The 25,811-nt window shown below is 35.7% G+C and overlaps 1 long non-coding RNA gene and 1 other non-coding gene across 3 annotated transcripts; both read right to left on the reverse strand.

Moving 5' to 3' along the window:
• On the reverse strand, positions 1–25,811 carry LOC103515573. 2 transcript variants are annotated; one of them, XR_001809699.2, is made up of 3 exons: positions 25,737–25,811; positions 10,505–10,657; positions 1–64 (listed from the first exon to the last, which is right to left on the reverse strand). It is a non-coding gene; the product is annotated as an uncharacterized LOC103515573 (long non-coding RNA). The 2 variants fall into 2 exon arrangements; XR_541716.3 differs by lacking the exon at positions 25,737–25,811 and adding an exon at positions 16,918–17,871.
• Trnap-agg lies at positions 17,972–18,043 on the reverse strand. Its single transcript has one exon. It is a non-coding gene; the product is annotated as a tRNA-Pro (tRNA).

Below are 25,811 nucleotides of genomic sequence, written 5' to 3' on the forward strand. Positions count from 1 at the left end.
TTTCCAGGCAAAATTAGATGAGCCGAATTTTGATCTCAAGTTTGAACTGCTTCGAACCAAGGGTCTGTAAAAGAAGAAAGGAATAGACGTGTTATGTACTTATCCCCCCAAAAAAACACTTCGTGTTAAAAAATTAACGTCAAGAGTTACCCTCCACAAAAAAGTACTGATATAAAAAAAAGACGTGGAGTCCAAAAAAAAAGGGGAATGAAGAGATACTTGTACATCATAGGTACCTACAGTAGATATAAGGGATATAATGTTTTTAGGTATTTATTTTTTTCTATGTTCATATTAAAATGGGGATCAATTATGTTTGGAGTCCAAAAAAAGGGGAATGAAGAGATCTACATCATAGGTACCTACAGTAGATATAAGGGATATAATGTTTTTAGGTATTTATTTTTTTCTATGTTCATATTAAAATGGGGATCAACATTTTTAAAATGGCTGATGAAAATTTGGCATCTTTTTATTCTCCTTATGTACCTAATTACAGTATGAGAAACTTTTGAGTCAAGAAAACATTGTTGTTGCTGATGAAGACAAAACCCTGACTGGATAAAACAAGAGGTACTTCAAAAATCTCTAAACAGACGATTTTGACAAATCTCTAGTTGTGTGTGGTCTTCAAGGATTTCAAACTAAATTTCTCTCCTTATGTACCTAATTACAGTATGAGAAATTTTGAGTCAAGAAAACATTGTTGTTGCTGATGAAGAAAAAACCGTGACTGCATAAAACAAGAGGTACTTCAAAAATCTCTAAACAGACGATTTTGACAAATCTCTAGTTGTGTGTGGTCTTCAAGGATTTCAAACTAAATCTCTCAATAAAAATTAACCTAACGAGATGGGAGAATATTTTGACAAAATAGTCATTTCCATATATTATTAAACAGGTACATATTTAAAGCTAAAAAAAAAAAAATAAATAAATAAAATAATAAAAGATAATAATGATTCCTTTCCGAATGTTTCAGAGAGTTAAGGATTAGCAAAGGGACAGGTTATCTGATAGAACGTAAAAAAATAAAATAATAAAAGATAATAATGATTCCTTTCCGAATGTTTCAGAGAGTTAAGGATTAGCAAAGGGACAGGTTATCTGATAGAACCTTTCTTCTGCAGGTAGGTCCTGAGCTACAGACGGAGGACCACTGGACCAGACAGAATGTTGCACAATAAAATTCACAATAGGGGAGGATGCGAAAAATGATGCAAGGTTGGTTTGAATCAAGGTTACATCTGACAGAATGTTGCACAATAAAATTCACAATAGGGGAGGATGCGAAAAATGATGCAAGGTTGGTTTGAATCAAGGTTACATCTTTTTCAACAGGTTGTTGTGGTTCATTAGTGTTTCTACCTTGTGCAAAAGGTTGTTTAGTTTCTATTTAAAGGAACACTCACTGAGTATAAAAAAATATTGTGCGAGCAAATTTTGCAACATTTGTCTATATGAGATTTTCAATGTTACTTACATGGATAGTTTAGGGGCAATCGTATAAGTCCTAATGAGAATGGTGCAATTCTTTGCAAGTTAGTGAGTGGACCCTATAGATATTTACGGTTACGAGCTGGGTACACATCTAAAATCCACTATCACCAAAGCCATCACATTCACATCAATCAAACGTGTTAGAATACTACAATGTATGAGATTTTCCATGTTACTTACATGGATAGTTTAGGGGCAATCGTACAAGTCCTAATGAGAATGGTGCAATTCTTTGCAAGTTAGTGAGTGGACCCTATAGATATCTACGGTTACGAGCTGGGTACACATCTAAAATCCACTATCACCAAAGCCATCACATTCACATCAATCAAACGTGTTAGAATACTACAATATGCTTTCACAGTCCAAGTCAGTTTTGGGATATTTTAATTGGCCAACTCTTGCACTGATATAACCACTTGAAGGTTTGTCATGCGGAGACGTGAGATAAGAGAATGTTTCAGGAAACCCTACGGCTCTCATTTGGTACCATGTCAAAAGTGTATGGCTTAAAGAAATGCAGCGCGCAAGTTCTGAACCAGGCTTGAGTAGGTGTGCATAAATTAAGAATTACGAACTTTGGAGATATATCAAACTTATTTTTCAAACTTGTCAGTAAGCGTGATCAATCCTTTCTGGCCCTATTCTAATAGAACAGATACTAAGGCTGAGTACTAACTTTTATGCTCGTACAACCAGAAAGTATCACTTTTAATAAACTTTAAGGCTTTTGGGGTCATATATTTCTTGGTTGATCATGCAAGAATTAGGTATGATTGTTATTTATATTCCTTTCTATTACTACAGTATAGTTTTAGATAGGTAATTTTAGGAGGTAGTGTCCATCAGACTTAATACTGGCAATGACTAAAAGGGTTAAATTCTTTTGGAGAGATAAGATTTTACAATATTACCTAATCAAAACTTGAAAGGCAATTTTTCTAAAGTTAATAAGAACACTTTACTGAGTATTGAACTCGACTGCCCACTGATTCTATTGCATTCGATAGGTTTGAGAAATTGAAAGACTAGAATCTGTCATCAATCCTATTTTAAAGGGCTTGAAATTTTCGTTGAAATAGTCATGCAGAATGCAATGCGTGACAGTGAGAAACCGAGATGAAATATCCAATTTCTTTCCTCTCTATTAGAGAGCTAATTTCCTGAAAAACAAATACATAAACAATGCTATCTAATTGTCAAATAGATGACATTCTCGGGATGTCTTTTCAAAGGAGTAATTTGATACACCCAAGTACCTATGTGCACTATTCAAACAATATGGAACGAAAGAAGCATCACATAAAGACAAGGAAATGTACCGAAATGTGCATGACGTCAGTGTGATAATTATCAACACACCTCTTGTTGTGAAGAATTGAACAGCCATTCAAACAATATGGAACGAAAGAAGCATCACATAACACATAAAGACAAGGAAATGTACCGAAATGTGCATGACGTCAGTGTGATAATTATCAACACACCTCTTGTTGTGAAGAATTGAACAGCTGAGGCTTAGGTGTAGGGGCAAACAGCTCCAAGAGATGGGAGAAGCTTATACGAATCTACGAAAGGCATACCGGAATGATACACAGGTACTGAAACACCCGGTATACCGGAATGATTAAGAAACATAAACATACCTACTAACTTAATTGCTAGCACTGTATCACTGTTAAAATGACCAATGTAATCAACCATAGCATTAACAAGGTCTCATGGAACTCAACTTTAGTGAAAACATTCCAACAGGAAAACGAATAAGTCTTCAGGGGAACTATTCGTTTTAAATAACGTAAGATAACAAGATGTGTAAGAAGCAAACGGGTGATTGACAAGCAAAGGGTGGTGTCCTTCGGTCGCATTCAGAATCTGAATCTTCATATTGACACGATATTGGATCAATAAGTTTTGTCACAATTGACAGACAACTTTACGATATGACTGATATGAACTTCAGACACAAACCAGTCACCACACCAACATATCCGCTCATTTCACACTATCTCATGTTTATTTATTTTATTAGGCTATGAACGGTTCTTGAGTCAACAAGGGAGGGTAGATTAGACCAGAGTGCAACGGTTGGATTTTGTCCTGAAAGGATAAGGTTCGTTCTCGGAACGGCTGGCTTTCTCCTATCCTGTCTTCTTTCTTCCGTTTCAGGACGATAAGATCTTAGCAGTTACAGTTCCGTCTATCAAATTTCTTTAAAAAAAAGAGTCGGTATTGTTCATGTTCGCTTTCCAAGAACTGCTATAAGATACCAGCTTCATGAGAAGTTACCACATGAACATTCTCGCATAAAGGAACACCGAAAGAAGAAGGAGAAGAAGAAGAACAAGAATAAGAAGAATAAAAATGGAACTTATCTTTCATACTAAGGAAGTATCTTAGGAACAACGGAGCTACGGACTCTATTACGGTATGGCCCAAGTACTGTTTGGGCCCAAGTTTGCCTTGGGCAAATCTTACGTTAGTGGTTCAGAATCAGAAATTGATGAACAATTCTGAGAAGATGGAGGTCCAAAATATTTACGAGATTCGGCGCGTACTCCGAACAAAGTTAACCCACCTGTGACTCAGTGGTCAGGAAGATTGCATCATATGATGAAATTTTCTAGCAAATTTCTACTTTTATGATGAAATCTTCCACAAAGTCTTTTTTCTTCTTCTTCTTCTCCTCCTTCTTCATCTTCTTCTTCTTATGTATCTATCTTTATAGCTAGCCGCCTGAATAGGGCCGGGAAAAGCCTGAAGTACCTACGTGATTGCCCAGATACCTTGACTGCTAAAATAAAATCTAACAACCGATATTTCCTATAGGACCCTCAAATCCACGTATCCATCAACGTGTACCACTTGTACTTGTATACCAGAACCAAATCAAGCCAAAGAGGTCTCGTGAGTAAATTTACGACCATAATTTCGGTGTGTCCTAGTTCCGAGAAGTTTTTTGGTGCTTGAGGATGCAGACGGACTGACTGGCATGAATACTTACCAGTTATAGGTACTTGTTTTTAGTTACATATTGCTAAAGTGCGTTAGAGTTTAAAATGGGGTTCCTATCCATAACAACATTTCAGGTTGGGCAATTGCTGGCCTTACGTTATATTTTGCTGGTTGGCGAAATATATGGGTTGGCACGTTATCTTACCGTTCGCCAACAGATCCCCAACCATGTAACCCTTTCTCAACGCTGTGATGGGCCAACCATTCACAGAGGCAAGTGTTTCTTAAATTCAAATTCTTGGTCCACCATAATGTAGATAAACAGCCCCGGGAGTTTTCTTCTCGATTCGACGACAAGCTACCCGCCTCCTTGAATTAACCTCTCACCCTGAGTGGAATAGGGAAAAGCCAGCATTTCGCGATCGTCCAGATGGTTATCCATATGCCAAACACGCGCAACTTTGCTTAGCCTCAGTGAACCATTGAGAACCGGTTTGTTCATTTGATTTTGGACAATTCTGCACCCGAGCCTCTAACGCACCTGTGAGGAATCCCAATACATAGGTAATTCCTAGTAGTGTATTACGAGTATTTAAAACCTTATGCTATAGAGAAGGTAGATTCCTATACGTGCACTCTTTCTAGATATCAATTCGAGTCTCTGTTCCAATGCCTGAAGAAGTTTTAAATGTTATCGGAAGCGTAAAGTAATTTCTTTAGCAAATCTCGGAACTCTAAGCTTTTTATACAATTTTTTCCTTCTACCTTCTATAGCGTAACCACTTAGTTAACCACTCCAGTCACCGTGTTTTGTAAGATTAACTCTTCAATGTTTTGAGGAAAACTGTAAGCAGCATACAAAATAGTTTTAAGTTATAGGTACATAATAATAAATGATATTTGGTTATTCAATCCCAGGAAAGAGGTCAACAAATTAGTCAAAGAGGCATCAGATAAGTCATTAGTCTTTACTTTTTTATTCAAGTACAAAAATCCGGGCCAAGGTAAGATGTGGAAGTAAGAAATGCACTTCCAAACTGCAGGTGAAATAATTAAATTCCAAAGCATAACTCGAGGCTCAATTTACATACAAAATTATAGGTTTCGTTCAAGCTATCAACAAACCTCAGAAAAAAAAACATTATATTACACGACAGCCTTGGTGAGTGGAAATCAAATCCGCCATTTTTTATTCACAGAAGGTCGAGAGTTGGTTTGGATGGACACCAAATTGCCCAATGAACTAAGTTTACCTTCGAATCTTTCACTTTGTGTTCGAGATTTGGAATTTAGCATCAAGTAGCTTAGATTCTGTCGGGGTATCTTGGTTCGGTGAAGTAAGATATTTCAGTCCGACTTGCTAGAGTGCATGAGAACTAATTTGATTCAACAGACTGTATGGATATAGATCGTCTATTGGACCATCCACACACAGGTGAAATTCAAAACAATAAGATGTATAGAAGTGTCTGCAGAAACCATCTCAGAGGCTGAGAGACTTGGGCCTTTCGGATCAATAATCAACGAAGTCCCAGACCTACAGTTTCATATTGGTTGGCATTTATTATTCACGCTGCCTTCTGAAATACAACATCGAATAGGCAAGAGTACTCTTAAGAATATGTATTTATGTATTCAAAAGAACTTTTATCATTAAATGAGGACAATTATCGCGGATTTGGTTCGACTGCCCCCGAAATATCACCGTTTTATTTTGGACTTTTCTAAGTTTTCCAGAGGTTATGGCCAAACTTGTCTCAAGTGGCACAGGAGTCCAACATCTACGCGATTGATGGGTGTTTACATTATACCAATTAATAGATACCTACATATGCAAACATGTCCCCACAATTCGGCGGAAGTGAGTCAGGCAGAAATAAAATGGAAGATGCGTGCCTCACCCAAGTTTCAGGCAAAATGTTCGCAGCCAATGAAAACAACGTAAAACTTAGTAAGATAGGTCGTTCACTTTTAGCAGAGTAATGAAATTCAAATAAAATTGAACAGATTCATTGCAAATTTGGCAAAAAAAAAAATCTAATATTTTTCTGCGCAAGTTGTTAAAACAAAGAATTGTTACTGAAAGAGGCCGTAAAGAACTACCTAAATGAGGCATTCTCCCTAAGAACAAAATAAAACCCTGAACATGGTACAAAGGGCTTAAAAACGATCAGTGATTCTTCTCAGCCAAGAGGTTCAAGGGGTGTATCATTAGCCCTCCACATAAAAAAACTCGTAAAAAAACTAACGGATCTAACAGATAACAACTCAGAGATTCTAAACACGAAACAGCACCTAAATAAAATCATAAAAAAATGGTCCAGAGATCCAAGGTACATAATATTACCTGCATTAAAATAATTGACCTAGGCAACTAAAAATGAGTAGGTTGTGGTTCCAAATCGGAGACATATCGCCCAAATCTCCTGAGAAAATCAGGGATCCGCAGAACAAAACTCCATAAAAAATAGAACCATCAAACGGTCATTAAAAACTATAATAAAACCAAACACGAAAAAGGTTCCAAGTCTGAAGTTTAAGTTTTTTAGTGCTTTTCTAGTCTTCAGTAGATATAAATGTAGCTAGTAGTTTCACTAATCTGATACTTTTACATAAGTTAAATGCCATTTTTTTACACTTTATTGGTCATCAATCATTTTTTAATTACACGTAATATTAATAGTTGAATAGCATTGTTAATAAAAGGAATAGGTAGGTAGTTTTTTTTACGTCTTCTCTCAGGTGGATAATAATATAATAAAGAAATAAGAACATCATTACAGGTAGACAGACACCCAAAAAAAATAGAACAGCAAAAAAGTAAAAAAAAAAAACTAAAGTTAGGCAGCTACAGAAGTTGAGAAAACAAATATTACAAACCATGAAACTGTTAAAGTGTTGCCCTACAGCAAACAGGAGTGATTTAAAAAATTGGGCGTTTAAATAGCAGTTTGCACGATAAGTTTAAAAGTTTCACAGGACTTTAGACAAATTTAATAAGTTGAACGATGTGATTATAATAATTAAAAGAAACATAAACATACCTACTAACTTAATAGCTAGCACTGTATCACTGTTAAAATGACCAATGTAATCAACCATAGCATTAACAAGGTCTCATGGAACTCAACTTTAGTGAAAACATTTTATGCAGAATCCAATGAAAGAAATTAAATCACGGGTATTTATGTCTTACGTCTTAGTGCGTCATTTATTCGGCATTCTACATAGATACGCTAACAGCTAACTCCTTGTGAGTATATAATATGTATAAATCAACAACGGTCTCCATTCATTGACCAACTGACTGAAATTTCATGCCAATTCATATCACGCATAACGCATATCTAATTTAACGACTATAAACCCATTTTTAAACAGATACAACTCTGATAATACATAGTATGATATGCTATTACCAAATATGTTTGTGTGGATACTTCAAATGTTTCGCCCGAGATGGCGTATGTTTAAACGTTTCGTCCAAGTATGATATGCTATTACCAAATATGTTTGTGTGGATACTTCAAATGTTTCGCCCGAGATGGCGTATGTTTAAACGTTTCGTCCAAGATAGCTGTGTCAGGTAATAAGGTTCACCCTTCAATATCGAGTCAACTTGACCATTCTGATTTTGCTGAATCAACTTTCTAGCGGATGTGAGTATAGGAAGTGTTAGATGCAGTACCTAGAAAAGCTAGACCAAATTTTAGCAACATAAAATTGCAATGGGTTTGTAGAGTACATGGGTTCGAATTTGCACTCTGAAGATCTTCTTTGTTCTTGGTCACTTTGCAGGAACATTAAATTTATTCTATGAGAAATAGTTTTCCAAAGTGTATGCAAAGAAATCAATGGAGGTGAAATCTTATCAGAAAAACAACTGAAAAACAATCAGAAAAACAAAAAACTAGCCCATTGGTCAATATTCAAATCACCAACTGTGTAACCTCGATATGTCTTGGAATTTCTTACGCAATGTTGTCAATTTTTTCCACCATATGAACGAAAAAAATCAGATAGTACACTCAAAGTTAGTAGGCTTGAACTTTCATTTTTACAACAAAAAATCTAAATTCATTAGCATTATTCTATGAGAAATAGTTTTCCAAATTGTATGCAAAGAAATCAATGGAGGTGAAATCTTATCAGAAAAACAACTGAAAAACAATCAGAAAAACAAAAAAACTAGCCCATTGGTCAATATTCAAATCACCAACTGTGTAACCTCGATTCCTCGATATGTCTTGGAATTTCTTACGCAATGTTGTCAATTTTTTCCACTATATGAACGAAAAAAATCAGATAGTACACTCAAAGTTAGTAGGCTTGAACTTTCATTTTTACAACAAAAAATCTAAATTCATTAGCATTCCCAATAGATACCGATCTTATGTCTTGTTAAAGAACATAATGGACAAATTAAGATGGAGATAAAGAAACTAGTTTTTGACGTTCTAAAATTAGTATTGGTACGAAATGCAGTAGAAGTGTAACAGAGAACACATGCTGTGACTAGTAATACAGAAACTTTGCAGATATCACTAGATACCTTCAGCTTTCTTGACGTTCTAAAATTAGTATTGGCACGAAATGCAGTAGAAGTGTAACAGAGAACACATGCTGTGACTAGTAATACAGAAACTTTGCAGATATCACTAGATACCTTCAGCTTTCAGGATGATCCAGAGAAAGTTTTATCACACCACATAAGTAGGTACGGATGTAAACTGCAAAGCCTTAATTCTAGATGTGTTGAATTATTTATAGATTGGGGGTGAGTGTGAATATGGAAGCAACAGAGACCAAAAAAGAGGTAAACATCATCTGTACATTAGAATGCAATGAAAATGCAATTTTATTTGGATTCAAAGTTGTCTCAACTGACCGAAAAAAATAATCGTCTCCGGTTTAAGGCCACTTTACTACGCATATGTCTGCATATCAAAAATAACTCATTATAAAATCAAGAAAATAGTAAATAGTTCTGTTTATAACCTTCTATTTTTTATTCTGCCAGATTGAAATTTATTCAAATATGTCAGACAATTCAATGGACTGGTACAAAATTATCAAGAAAAGAGGTAGTAAATGGTTCTGTTTATAACCTTCTATTTTTTATTCTGCCAGATTGAAATTTATTCAAATATGTCAGACAATTCAATGGACTGGTACAAAATTATGCATAGGTATTAGGCAGGTTTTGATCTGAATTCTGATTAACTATGTACAATTACTTTTTATCAAATAAGTAGATTTCATTGACTTTCCATTAGAGTTTAATAATTAAACCTCTTTTATCAAATATATGAACCCGCTCCTGTAAAGTCCTAATAACCGACTTTACTTTTTGAGCTTTTCTCCTTTGTTTAGCTATTAATTAGAGGAAAAGCTGCACTTCCACAAAAATTCTTACTAGATATTATTTCGTCAGTCCCTTTTATCAAATATATGAACCCGCTCCTGTAAAGTCCTAATAACCGACTTTACCTTTTGAGCTTTTCTCCTTTGTTTAGCTATTAATTAGAGGAAAAGCTGCACTTCCACAAAAATTCTTACTAGATATTATTTCGTCAGTCGGTTTGAAGTAACATCTTCCCGCTTGTAGTCCTCTAGTTTTATGACATTATCAAGTCGCCGACTGTGTTCTGTCCAGAATGCTTCCACCCCTTTTCTTTGTGTCAGTTTAATAGGTTTACATATAGAGGTTTTATTACGAGGCATAAAATTTTGGTTTCTGAAGGCATTTTTATGGCAGTGTGAAACGAAGAGCCTCCCTCACATTTTCCATCATATTACCTACCTGTAGCGCAGCGGTTTGGCTATGTTTGTCATAAAAGATCATTTCTAATTTGTTTCATTATACATACTTGTATGTTTATTATACTGAGATGCAGTGAGATTTGCCAGTATTTGGAGTGGTATTTTATCTTTGGATTGTGGTAAAATTAATGCCCTAGGATGGAAAACTATATTTGTAACCAATAATGTTTTATGCTTCTTTATACTACTAAAAGGGGTCACACCTTTATTAATTTTCGCTACTCACCTCATTCACAAGTTCACCAATCTCCATTCTGACTTTGGTAATTTCGAGATCCTTCTTCCCCCTCCGTCTGTAGTAGACCTCCGGTCATGAGCTCCAAGATTTCCACCGTCTAGCATCTCTATAAAATCGCTGTAAATCATTTTGCACTTTTCCCTGCAAGAGAAGAAAACCATTATAAAGTAGGAGAAGCACTATTTTATTTCAGTACAATGACCCTTGCGAGTCCAAATTTAAAGGACTCAAAAAAGGGGGAAATTTTATTAAATTTTTATGTAGACTTTTTTCTATTTTATTCCTTTCAATGTGCAATAAAATGCTCGGGTGAATCTTTTTTCTTGTAAATAATTTGATTGTTAGTGTTATGACCGGAGGAGATGCACACATTAGGTTTACGACTATGATTGCATATTACTGTTTAGACCTATCAAAACAAACCCGGGGTCAATCACACTTTAGACTTCAGTCACTGAGAACATTAAGAACTTTTGGCACAATCCACTGAAAATATTTCTCTCTCCCCCCACTCTGTTTCAGATGGAGTATCATTCTGGAGCCGGAAAAGGCAGTATCTTAGAGTATAAAATGGGCAGTATCAAAAAAAAGCATCAACTCAAAATTATGTGACTCAAGAAAATACAAATAAGTTATAGGTAGATAGCATAATGAATCACATGTAAAGTCGGGGCTTACCAATCCGAGTTAACATGCCGCGGCGTTGAGTGTTAACCCAGATTGTTTCAGGTGGAGTATCATTCTGGAGCTGACTAATCCGAAAAAGGCAGTATCTTAGAGTATAAAATGGGCAGTATCGAATAAAAAGCATCAACTCAAAATTATGTGACTCAAGAAAACACAAATAAGTTATATTAGGTAGATAGCATAATGAATCACATGTAAAGTCGGGGCTTACCAATCCGAGTTAACATGCCGCGGCGTTGAGTGTTAACCCAGATTGCTAAGACCGACCCAAGTGATTGAAAGTTCACACAAGAATTGACTGAAGACTCGAAAGATAGTTCAAAGTTTTTGATCCTCCATCTTTCAGCACGTGTAGTCAAACGTCCATCATTTTCTGATCTATTCATTAGATTCGGTAGTATTTGACCATTCACTCATTAATCATTTGGCTAATATTTACAGCAATTTAAGTTTGGACCTTGTGGATATTTTGAGCCTATATAATAGTATTTGACCATTCACTCATTAATCATTTGGCTAATATTTACAGCAATTTAAGTTTGGACCTTGTGGATATTTTGAGCCTATATAATAGGATATCTTTTTTATTGCTTTTTTCGTAGTCAAAAATTTCAGAGCCAGCCTAGTTGGCTTAGTTGGTAGTGCGTCTCAAGACCGGTTGCCAATGTTATTGCTTTTTTCGTAGTCAAAAATTTCAGAGCCAGCCTAGTTGGCTTAGTTGGTAGTGCGTCTCAAGACCGGTTGCCAATGTTGCTATGTGGGTTCTATGATTCGCTGGAATCAAGAGGTATGGACTGCTATAGTAATGGCCTGAAATTGGACATAGATATTGGGCGATTGGCTGATTGGAATATTGCGTGAATTAAAAGTTCAAAAGCCAGTCTAGTTAGCTTGGTTGGTAGCGCCTCTGCCTTGTAAGCGCTAGGCCGGCTAAGCTCGGATGGTAAACTTTCTGGAGACTTCCCCAACTTCATGTTGACAATAGAATATTGAACGTTTGGAAGCCTATGCGGGTGATCACATCTCTATACCTAACCACTCCAGTCACCGTGTTTTGTAAGATTAACTCTTCAATGTTTTGAGGAAAACTGTAAGCAGCATACAAAATAGTTTTAAGTTATAGGTACATAATAATAAATGATATTTGGTTATTCAATCCCAGGAAAGAGGTCAACAAATTAGTCAAAGAGGCATCAGATAAGTCATTAGTCTTTACTTTTTTATTCAAGTACAAAAATCCGGGCCAAGGTAAGATGTGGAAGTAAGAAATGCACTTCCAAACTGCAGGTGAAATAATTAAATTCCAAAGCATAACTCGAGGCTCAATTTACATACAAAATTATAGGTTTCGTTCAAGCTATCAAACCTCAGAAAAAAATATTATATTACACGACAGCCTTGGTGAGTGGAAATCAAATCCGCCATTTTTTATTCACAGAAGGTCGAGAGTTGGTTTGGATGGACACCAAATTGCCCAATGAACTAAGTTTACCTTCGAATCTTTCACTTTGTGTTCGAGATTTGGAATTTAGCATCAAGTAGCTTAGATTCTGTCGGGGTATCTTGGTTCGGTGAAATAAGATATTTCAGTCCGACTTGCTAGAGTGCATGAGAACTAATTTGATTCAACAGACTGTATGGATATAGATCGTCTATTGGACCATCCACACACAGGTGAAATTCAAAACAATAAGATGTATAGAAGTGTCTGCAGAAACCATCTCAGACTGAGAGACTTGGGCCTTTCGGATCAATAATCAACGAAGTCCCAGACCTACAGTTTCATATTGGTTGGCATTTGTTATTCACGCTGCCTTCTGAAATACAACATCGAATAGGCAAGAGTACTCTTAAGAATATGTATTTATGTATTCAAAAGAACTTTTATCATTAAATGAGGACAATTATCGCGGATTTGGTTCAACTGCCCCCGAAATATCACCGTTTTATTTTGGACTTTTCTAAGTTTTCCAAACTTGTCTCAAGGGGCACAGGAGTCCAACATCTACGCGATTGATGGGTGTTTACATTATACCAATTAATAGATACCTACATATGCAAACATGTCCCCACAACGCCTACTAAGATAAGTCCCATACGAAATAAATGAGAAATATCCGAAATCCCAAATGAGTATGCACAAACTTCTCCAAAGCATTATTAATGATGGTGAGCCATCGTTCGACATTCCATGCACTCCGGCCGAAATTTTTGCTGAGGTCAATAACTCCCCCCTCTCCTCCTCAGGTGTATTTCGTTAGTTTTTATATTCACACACACCTTATAGGCGCATTAGATAAAAAAAAAAAACACAACAATATACGACCAAAAAATGTTCAACTCAAACCTACCTAAAAAACTGCCTAGATAAGAAAACGTATACATCTGCACTATGGCGAACTAGCACAACTCTTTCCCGACTGAAAGTGTCCTACTCTCCTGACAAGTAGGTAACTATGTTGTAGGTTGTAGTTTACAGATAGGACTGCAGGGGAATGGTGGCAGAAAAACCCTTAGAAAATCTCACATTAGCTTGTAAAGTACAACACTATTCCCCTCCCCCCAGGAATGGGTTATGTACTAGACTTAACCTAATGCGTCTAAACCGGCTTAATTAGGGAAATGAGTTTTCGTAACGAGAAGGTTGAGAGAAGCTTTCGAGTGACCCAAAAAACACAACCCCGACTCGAACTTTTTTCAACTTTGGTACCTACAAGAAAAGGGAATTTAACTAAATAAATATCCTATAGACACAAGGCGTGGATATGGTGATGGTTTTCTAATGCCCGATCCCAAGCTTGCAGTTCTTATACCAGGCGACCACATTAGAGTAAGCAGCACCGTGCACACATGATCCTATCGTGGCAAGAGTTGCAAGTTTCTAAATATTACTTCCTTCACCTTATGTTGCTAGGTTGGGGTCCTGTTTTTATCAGCATATTTGGGTTCAAGTTTCACTTGGAAACCCACTAAAAACTTCGTCACTCGTTACTTTTCTAGGGGAACCTTAGAAAAGTCCAAAATTCGCCATATTTACCCCATTTTAATTTTTGTTATCCTTTATACTTTAAAATAGGGTGTTTTTTCATTAACCCCAAGTTTCCTTGGATATTTGATAACGTGATAATCGACACGAGATCCAAGAACCAAGTTTAACTCCTGTACACCTTGTTTCCCCTGTTAATTTGCTGGGATAGGGCTGAGAAGTCCCTTTATTCATGTTTATGTCTCACGGGACTGAAAATCAAGACTTTATTTAGAATGTCGATGCCCGGGTAAAGGGACTTTTCAGTCCTAGTCAGGCAGGATAAACAAGGCATATTTCGAGTCGTAGATTCGTATAAGCTTAACCCATCTTCTGAGGCTGTTGCCCCTACACCAAAGCCTCAGAGTGGGCTTTCTGTGTGTGGAGTTAAGGCATATTGGACTCTATTTTTTCTAGAGAAAATTTGAGCTTAGCAACAAAGTTCTCATGGATTTGTTTGAATGTGTCTAGCATCCATGCTGATTTCAATCTCCAACACAACTTGATATGTATATCCAAACTCTGAACCAAAAATTTAATGAACCGGTTTCTTGTGAAATGAACTTTAAAAAAATGCATAATCTCAGTTCTGAAATACATAATTTGCGGTTTAACTCTTAGATGCGAGAGAACAAAATCTGTTTGTCTCATTTGTGTTTTCTTTGTCCATTTCAGAAACTTTACAGACGCTGTGGTTGAGAAGTGAGCCTTCGATTTCGAAGAAAATGTCATCTCTTTGCTAACTTCCTACCAGGGATTTTTGCCATGTTGGTAATTCGTCAGCTGCCCACCAAACCCGACACAATTGACATTTATCTCTGGAACAAATCAAGGGAGGTTGCAGAGTTCCTGGATTTGGACACTGGAGTGGAAAACTGAGCGGCTGAAAGCCGCTACAAGAATAACATCAGCCCACCTCTGTGGTCAAGAGCACTGACTCTCAACCTGGAGGTGCTGAGTTCGAATCATGGTCAGGGCGAAAATTTTCTGACCGAACTTTTCCATTCTTGGATAGACATGGATGTAAAATAATGTGCTTTGAAGTAATGCGAAAGCTGTTCCAAGGTACAATCTAAAAATACAACATTAACATTCTATCTAATTTACTAGTACATATATCTCATTCGCAAACAACTCCTCAGAGGAACTTTCGTACTTGGATTTAAGGCAAACAACAAACATATAAATACACAAAAAACACACATTCGTAGCTATACGCGTGCCATTTTTCGAAGTTTTTTTTTTTTTTTTTTTCTCTTTTGTACCAATAAATACCTATGCGACGCGAAGTAGCAACAGGACTACGAGGTTCCTAATAGAATAAACAGGAACAATAAATATTGTTTACAATTTGCAATACAAAATCAAATAAACCAATCAAACAAACAATATCCTTTCTTTGGTTTCCCTCTTTCATAAATAATGAATTAGAAATTTCGGTAATTTCGCACATCCACTAAAAATATCAACTCGTCTACTCTTTCTCTCTTCTGCTTTTTTTTTTGTGAAAATTAGTGTGGTCTGGCATATCCACAAAAAGTTAAGATTACCCTGTATGGTGATGCGTGGTTAAGCAATAAAGGCGTTCCTAAAATTTCAATTATAAATATTCAATGATATCTGAATTTGATCACTCCCGCGGTTCAAGTACAATCACCAATGCCGTTTTGATTGGTGCAAAACATGAAATTTCATCAAGACCGGTTCAAAGCCTTCACCATGAAGTACCTAATTATCAAGCCGAAATATTCCAAACTGGTTGCCAATGTTGCTATGTTCTATGATTCGCTGGAATCAAGAGATATGGCGTATGGACTGCTATAGTGATGGCCTGAAATTGGACATAGATATTGGGCGATTGACTGATTGGAATATTGCGTGAATTAAAAGTTCAAAAGCCAGTCTAGTTAGCTTGGTTGGTAGCGCCTCTGCCTTGTAAGCGCTAGACTGCGGATTCGATTCCCCCGGGGCGGATTTTATCCTGAACGGATAATGTTCTTTCTCGGAACGCCTGGCTGTCTCCTATCCTGTCTTTCTTCTCTCTTCGATTTCGAAAAGATAAGACTCTAGTAGTTACAGTTCCCTCTGTCAAACCTCTTAAAAAATCATCAAGATCAAGTAGTTAAAAATCTGTTTCAAGTCCATGTATGTTTGTCTAAAAAAAAAAATTCACACTTACGTGATCTGTTCGCTTGGGAGTATTTATTTATTTATTTATTTTAGATATAATAGGCCTTTTGGCAAGGTCTATTTACAGAGTTTTTATAATATAATATAAGACATAAGTAGTTGCTATGTTCTATGATTCGCTGGAATCAAGAGATATGGCGTATGGACTGCTATAGTGATGACTTGAAATTGGACATGAATATTGGGCGATTGGCTGATTGGAATATTGCGTGAATTAAAAGTTCAAAAGCCAGTATAGTTAGCTTGGTTGGTAGCGCCTCTGCCTTGTAAGCGCTAGGCTGCGGATTCGATTCCCCCGGGGCGGATCCTGAACGGATAATGTTCTTTCTCGGAACGGCTGGCTTTCTCCTATTCTGTCTTCCTTCTCTCTTAGATTTCGGGACGATAAGACCATAGAAATTACAGTTCCCTCTATCAAACTTAAAAAAAAAACCATCAAGTAGTTAAAAAACTGTTTCAAGTCCATGTATGTTTGTGTCCAAAATAAGTTTACACTTACGTGGTCTGGTTGCTTGAAAGTATGCTGAATATCTCTGGGTCTGGTTGCTGAAATTCATTCCAATGAGACAATTAGCATTAGATAAATATAAAGTATTTAATATTTAGTAGAGGTGCCAACCGTATTGAAAGAGTAGCATCTCCTTGGAGTCCTTGGTCAACGCTGGCTTTCAATGTTTTCAGCAGAAAACCCCTCCATTTATTAATTTGGCCTTTGCCATGTTATTTTGTAGCATAATAGAAAGCACTATTACTGGGTAACACTATAACTGGGTATATCAAGTCTGGTATGTATGAAAATCACTTGGTTTGGTCAATTAGATTCTAGGCAATAGTGGATTCCTAATTAAACAATGTTAATTGTGCATTTATGCATTCCAATGAATTCCAAGTGTTCACCTATTCCAAGTCGTTTTAAAATTCTCATAATTGTGAATTAAATATTAATTAATTTTGAAGAGTTGTATGCAAACGGTAGAAATTAATATTATGCAAATTATGAATGCAGTAGAATGCAAAGATTTGAATCACGGTCAATTTAAGTTAGGTATTTACTATACAGATTTAAATTTAAAAATGATGTAGGTACCCAAGTACCCATCTTCAAGAATTCAGGGAATCAAAAATAAAATGGGTTGAAATATTCACAGGAAATTGAATTTTTAGTTTTTCGTACAAACATAGCTTTATATTATATACTGAATCGATAATTAATAAAATATGATTACATTTAATTGTTAATTTAAAATTAAAATGATTCAATAAATTCAATGTTTTACTTAAATCCATGATTAGCTCCTTGTTGGGGGTGCATATTCTCAAATCACTCGTCCAAAAGGCGACAGTGATGACTTCACAGCAAAAACTCCGCGTGTAAAAATTCGCGAATTACACCATGTTCTCCTCATATAGCAAATACTCCCAAGACAACACGCGACCACAGTCTCACGACTGATTAGCAAAAACTGAACTCAGCAAAAATTCATGAATGGCGAATTCTCTGGCCTCAGACTACACAAGTATGAAAGTAAACGTGATAAAATCACCAAAAATTTGGGCTCGGCCGGGATTTGAACCCGGGACCTCTCGCACCCTAAGCGAGAATCATACCCCTAGACCACCGAGCCACGATGAGAATAGAAGGTAAAATAGCAGAACTCAATCAGAATACAAAATATTCTGTAAGTAATAAATTATTTTTAAGTGATGATAATAAATTATTATTATTATAAAATGCAGAAAATAAACAATATCTACATAATACCTACTCACAACTCACAGGTATCTACCTACTGGCAATTAAAAATATACCTATATGACTACTTGACATTGAAATATCTAAAGTAAACAAAGTAGGTAAATTAAAATAGTAATAACACTAATAACATAGGTCTTCAAATGGATACCATTTATAGTCAGTCTGAATCATAGTAGGAGGAATATTTTCAATGAAATATTGTTACACCATGTTGCCAAAATGCATAAATACCAATTCACTACGGTTGAGAAAATATCAAATAAGGCACCATTGCTAATTCACTGAGGCCCAACCTAAGGCTTCCTTCTTTTGAGGATAGTACAATGTTGGAAAGTGCAATTATTGCTGAAACAAGAAAATTCTGAACAAGCTATCGTAAATTTGAGAGCAATGTATTGAACCACAAATGTCTGAAGAAAGTCAGATTGGAAAACCATTTGTGTCCGGCCAATGTCTTGCCAATAACTTCAAACGTTTCATATGTCATCAACGATATCTCACATCTCACATACTGGTCAATAATATTCTCTAATGGTCAAGGTTTTAGTTTGTCATTTTGATGTGATAAAATTCGTCACTTCTCACATCGCAAAGCCTGGGCAGTGTTGATATTCTTATCACTTGATTCCTAGGACTAGAGAACCTTTCCCATTGCATCTTACATCACTTGAGCGGCTCGTGGTAAATATTTACCGTCCTTTGCATCAACAACATTGACGGAGGAGATTTCATGTTTTTGGTTTGTTTAGAAAACCTGCAATCGAAGAAAAATAAAGGTACAACTTCTATTTGGCATGCAAGATGCAATTGAAAAGCTTCTCTACTGTTGGTGGGGGAGAAAAAAAAAAAAAAAAAAAAAAAAAAAAATTTAAAAATGACCTAATAGTCAACTCCGAGCATTTGAAAACAACAACATATTTTTCAAATGAGCAGAAAGTACAATAATTACTTTATGTATAATGTATTGATAGATTCTGATGTAACTTTGTGAAGATTCATCTTGAAAAGAAGAACACAATAACTTTTACTCTTCACAGTTGGGGGAGCTTTTTTGTTAGCTTTCTTTTTCTTATGTGCAATTTTTTACAGTTTACACTGATGATGCCAGCAATGGCGAAACATGTATAGATTCTGATGTAACTTTGTGAAGATTCATCTTGAAAAGAAGAACACAATAACTTTTACTCTTCACAGTTTGTTCCCCTTTTTTGTTAGTTTTCTTTTTCTTATGTGCAATTTTTTACAGTTTACACTGATGATGCCAGCAATGGCGAAACATGTCTGTTTGAATAAACAATAAAAAACCCCTCCCCCAACTGTGAAGAGTAAAAGTTATTGTGTTCTTCTTTTCTACAATTTAAATTAAAGAAATTAGTAATTTAATCAATTTAATATTAATTCTGAACAAGAATTCGGCGGAAGTGAGTCAGGCAGAAATAAAATGGAAGATGCGTGCCTCATGCCTCACCCAAGTTTCAGGCAAAATGTTCGCAGCCAATGAAAACAACGTAAAACTTAGTAAGATAGGTCGTTCACTTTTAGCAGAGTATTCGCGGCAACAAGGCGGGATCAGGGGTGATTTTAGGATCAAGGGAGGGCATATTTCAGAATCTAATGAACTAGGGCCCGCCAAGATTTGCGAATTAGTGTGGAATGCGAATTAGTGTGGAATATTTCACAAATCTTCAATCAAGCACCTGACCTATTGAAAACTGTCCGATGCACGATGGTTAAAGAAACCAGTTAACATCTAGATAGGAAATAGCCAAATGGTCTTTGATCAGTTGTTAGTTAATCTCGATGTTTTGTACCCATTTTCTGTTTCCTTAAGGTTCTAAGTATTTCGTGAAACTGTAGAGATAGTAGGTATATTGAACTTTTTTGCTGAGTAGTCACAGTTCAGCATACCAAGATTCTAAGCATACCAGCAAAATAAAAACTCTGTAAAATCACCCCTGTGTCCAAAGAGAAGAGGAACTAGAAAACACATTGAGATAGGTTATTATTGTCAGGTGCTACCTCCTCGGGCATCAGGCAAAATGGCAACGTTGGACCCGGTTTTGCCCTCATACAATTCTTGCCCCCACTTTTTCTTCTCCTTCTTTTTTTTTTAGTTTTATTATACTGTCTGATTATTTTGCTCAGTTTTGCCCCTCTTTGCGTATTCTCCCCACTATAAAGTCTCATATCCTATCTAAAAAAAGCAGTTTATGTTATTTTGGATTCGGAAAATATCTGGACATTAAAAAGGTAAGTCCTCAATAGCTCAATCTCTCAATTGTCTCTTCAAATAATTATACCTACATACCTACCCATGAGGGTATTGTTTTTTCCTCTCTATTTTTAATTAAAGATGCCTGTTGAAGATTTTATATTAGAGTAATGAAATAAGGAAAACTTGGGTAATTTTCATCGATTAGATTTACATAAGAGAGATAAATCATTTGAAAAAAAAAAGTGTCTAGACTGTCTAGCTAAGTCTGCATATGTCTGATATCTGTAACTATGTACTTTGTGACTACAGAGAGTGTTTCTCATTCATCAACTTATGCTTCTCTTTAACAAACCCTATTGACCAAGACGCTTTCAATAAGGTCTCCGCCAACCTTTTAAATTCTCATAACTTTAATTCGGGATGAAAACAAAATCCCCGGGATGCAATGATCTGATGAGTTGGTGACATTTGTAATGGGCTCCAAGGGCAATGGAGTGTGATCCCTAACAACTTGAATCATATCAACACACTTCCATAGCCCAGTTCTTGTCACAGACTCAATGGTCCGAATCTAATTGTCATACTTCTTCAAATCCAAAATGTGTTGGCTATTTTAGTTTTTGATAAAAAAAGGCAATGGAGTGTGATCCCAAACAACTTGAATCATATCAACACACTTCCATAGCGCATTTCTTGTCACAGACTCAATGGTCCGAATCTAATTGTCATACTTCTTCAAATCCAAAATGTGTTGGCTATTTTAGTTTTTGATAAAAAAGGAAAACGTACAATAACAATGGGCTTAAACATTGCTTATTTATGATATTAGTAGATATTTTTTTCGTTTAAAAAGTTTCTAGACGTATTTCGTCTTCCCACATTTTGTCTCAAACAAAGCCCCAGCCATATTGTCTCTTATTTTGAGTTCTTTGACTTGGTTTCCATGTTTTTGTATCAGAATGGGACACAATGTGCTCAGACTTACTTCTGATAGTGGTACGTTCATAGTTTGAACTTTTTTGATAACTTCAGTTCAGCATCGTATGAAATTACCAAACAACTCATAATGCAATTTATTGTGAAACGAACCCTTCAGATATTAGGAAGCTTCATTGAGTTTATATTGCTCTATGTCCAGAATCCCTTTTTTTCCATTTCTTTTTAAAATCCTATTAAGTGGAGACGCAGGTCGCTCAACTCCAAATTCTTTTACACTCGGGATTTTCCACCTCTGTCCTTCTTGGTTATTTTGGTAAATTTATAAAACAGACATTTACTTATTACTAGGTATTAATATTAATGTTCCATAATAAATCTACAATGTTGCCTCAGTTTTCACCCATTTTCTATACAAGTTAGGTCTTCAATTTCATGGTTTCAAAGACTTACCTTTTTAATGTCCAGATATTTTCCGAATCCAAAATAACATAAACTGCTTTTTTTAGATAGGTAAGTAAATATTTAATTTTTAAACACAGAAGTTGTTTTTCCGTTGATTAGTTTAAAATTGCAAAAATATTAAAAAGAAAGTGCCAAATAAAAATATTAAAACGATAATTACAACAAATCAATCACTTGCAACAATTCCTACTAAAATACCACTTGCACACTAGAACGTTAATTATTTGAATCTTTTAATGATTGGAAATTTGAATAGTGACTAATCTATGTCCATTTTTTTCGCCAATGTTGATGTCATATAAAGTCAAAACCATTGAAATTCAATGTCAAGAATAAGGTACCTAACATGAATTATTTAACGAAAATTTCATTGTCGCCGCCGCGTCAGGAAAATTTGAATATTTAGAAAATACTCGCACGTAGTAGATCGTTTTCGCCAATGTTAATGTCATATAAAGTCAAAACCATTGAAATTCAATGTCAAGAATAAGGTACCTAACATCATCTAACATGAATTATTTAACGAAAATTTCATTGTCGCCGCCGCGTCAGGAAAATTTGAATATTTAGAAAATACTCGCACGTAGTAGATCAATTAATTAAAAGTTTATTGAACACAATACAGACACGAGGACGAAAATGGCACAACAATCACACAATTGACTGGATAATGGCATTCATTGTTAAAATAACATATGCAGAAATCGGTACACTTGATTGAACTGTCTAAGTTATGTAGGTATATTTGCAAATTTATGATTGTATGCAAAACACTTGGTTTCCACGTTTCTATAGGTGATTGATCCTGGATCTTAAACTTCCAGACTAATTATTGCAAGGTCCTCACAAATCGAGATGTCCTATCAAATGATTTTCGTAAATCTATTCAATGACCTTGAAGTGTTCTAGTTTTTGTTTTATCTCCTGATTCTCCTGTGTCCTCTTATGTTATCATGTTTTCCAGGCTTCCTCAGGTTATGATGTTCTAAAAAAAAAAAAAAAAAAAAAAAAAACAACAGTAATAGTAAAAAATGGAGTGAAATGTGTTGAGTTGGGAGTGTTTGCTTTTATGAGAACATAGGTACTTGGTGTAATTCGCGAATTTTAACACGCGGAGTTTTTGCTGCGAACTGCGAAGTCATCAGTGTCGCCTTTTAGACAGACAGACGATTTCAGGATAACATCTTCCCCCAACTAGGAGCTAATCATGGATTTAAGTTAAAATATGGAATTTAATAAATCATTTTAAACCAACAATCAAATGTAGTCATATTTTATTAATTAACAATTTTCAGTGTATAATATAAAGCTATGTACTAAAAATTCAATTTCCTGTGAATATTTAAAACCATTTTATTTTTGATTCCCTAAATTCTTTAAGATGGGTACCTACGTCATTTAAATTTAAATCGGTATTTTGAATACCTAACTTAACTTAACCGTGATTCAAATCTATGCATTCTACTGCATTCATAATTTGCATAATATTCATATCTAGCATTTGCATACAACTCTTCAAATTTAATTAATATTAATTTAACAATTATGAGAAATTCAAAAGGACTTAAAATAGGTGAACACTTCAATCAAATAATTCATTGGAATGCATAAATGCACAATTAACATTGTTTAATTGGGAATCCACTGTTGCGTAGAATCTAATTGACCAAACCAAGTGATTTTCATACAAACCAGACCAGACAAGATACATAATTCGGTCTTTCTCAGTTAGAGTGCTTTCTACTATCACGGTACACAATACTACGGCAAAAGCCAAATGAATAATGAAGGGGTTTTCTGCTAACAAAATTGAAAGAATGTTGCTAGTCTCTTCGAATAAGCAAGGAGATGCTATTCTCTAAATTAAAAAAACGACCTTCACTAAATATCAAATTATTTACTATGGGAATGAATAGAAGCAACCCAACCCAAAGATATTCAGCATACTTATTCCCTTGTATTATTCTATTTCTGTAACACAATAGTATATATCTAGATTTTTTAGGTAGGTAGGTAATTATTTAGTATTAGGTAAATATTTAAATCTTAAGTATACTTTAGTATAAGTTCATATATGTAGGATAGAATCCGACATAACTATTGCCTCAGGTAATGTCTGAACGAACAGAGACTCCTCTTGTCTTTCCATTGGATTGAAGACTACGGACCAAAGACTTATGAGACCCCAGCACTGCATATCGTCTGCAAACAGAAAATAAAGAAGAAAAATCAATCAAGTTGGGAAATATAATTGGGAAAACAGGTATAATAAGATAATTAGGAAAATTCAGGAAAACATGCACACTGGTGATGATAATATTTAGCTAATGGACACAACGTGACTTTCATCAGTATAATTAGTATAAGTTCATATATGTAGGATAGAATCCGACATAACTATTGCCTCAGGTAATGTCTGAACGAACAGAGACTCCTCTTGTCTTGGGTAACTTTACAAAATATAAAAAACGAGAAAATTCTTCGATAGGAAAATTTTCGATCAGAATTTTCCTTCCAGCTCAAGGTAACAGATTCTGAAATAATAATGTGGAGATTTTTCCCCTGGTTGCTAACACTGTTTGGAGATTCCATGAGCAATAGATCAGTTGCGCTTACTTGGGTGGTGTTTCAAAGTCATAGAGCAGTAAAAATGAGAACCAACGGAATTTTCCTTTTTCTTCTACGACTTCTAGATCCCGAGATAAATCGATTTAAAAAATACCGGCAAATCGTAAACTTTGACGTCACGGCATACGCTCCCGTAGGCGATGACGTCACATCAAATGTCCCGAGAAAAGCTCCCTTGCAGGCAACGCATTAATGTGTTTGTGCGCATACGTTTCTGCGCAGTTCTTTCTGCTCCGCCGCTAGCGTGCTTGCATAGTGGCGCTACCTAGCGGACAAAAATAGCAACTGCGACCAAGATTTGCGAATTAGTGTGGAATGAAGTTGCGGTTTATTTCACAAATCTTCAATTAAGCACCTGACCTATTGAAAACTGTCCGATGCACGATGGTTAACATCTAGATAGGAAACAGACAAATGGTCTTTGATCAGTTGTTAGTTAATCTCGATGTTTTGTACCCATTTTCTGTTTCCTTAAGGTTCTAAGTATTTCGTGAAATTGTAGAGATAGTAGGTATATTGAACTTTTTTGCTGAGTAGCCACAGTTCAGCATACCAAGATTCTAAGCATACCAGCAAAATAAAAACTCTGTAAAATCACCCCTGTGTCCAAAGAGAAGAGGAACTAGAAAACACATTGAGATAGGTTATTATTGTCGGTTGCTACCTCCTCGGGCATCAGGCAAAATGGCAACGTTGGACCCGGTTTTGCCCCTCAAACAATTCTTGCCCCCACTTTTTCTTCTCCTTCTTTTTTTTTTTAGTTTTATTATACTGTCTGATTATTTTGCTCAGTTTTGCCCCTCTTTGCGTATTCTCCCCACTATAAAGTCTCATATCAATTATATTATGATCTGGGTGTCCTTGGTATTTGCCTGCTGATTCCTCGGCCAATATTTGCGCGCCAAACTACCAAGGCTACACCTACTCCCTGCTTAGAATACACAACTGGCTGATTACTCATGTGAAGGCACCATTTTATTTTTTGCCTGTCTTGGATGTTTATTTTATTGTGAGTTTTATATTGTAGCTGGGTGATGTAGTCATGCGTAACCCTTTCGATTCCTATGGCGAATTCTTTCTTTATAATTTATTCAACTACACGTATGACGTTTGCTTTAGTCGTTTTTGTAATATGTCTGAAGGTATGTAGGTTTACCATTATGTCTGAAATAAGGCTGGGTACTTTTATAGTTTATCAGATGATTTCTCGCTCTCATAGTATTACGTATATTTCTTTGTTATTTCTGCACCGATTTGCGGCGGTCAACTGTGGTACAGTCTCGTTAGAAGACCCATGCGTCCAGGGCTTTAGACTAACCTGAGAATTTTATGCCGAATCGACACATCCAGCTCCACAAAATACATCTTGAATCTCGTTACATGAAGTCACTCG

This window comes from Diaphorina citri, unplaced genomic scaffold (genome assembly GCF_000475195.1).
Source record: "Diaphorina citri unplaced genomic scaffold, Diaci psyllid genome assembly version 1.1 scaffold50, whole genome shotgun sequence".
Taxonomy (NCBI): domain Eukaryota; kingdom Metazoa; phylum Arthropoda; class Insecta; order Hemiptera; family Psyllidae; genus Diaphorina; species Diaphorina citri.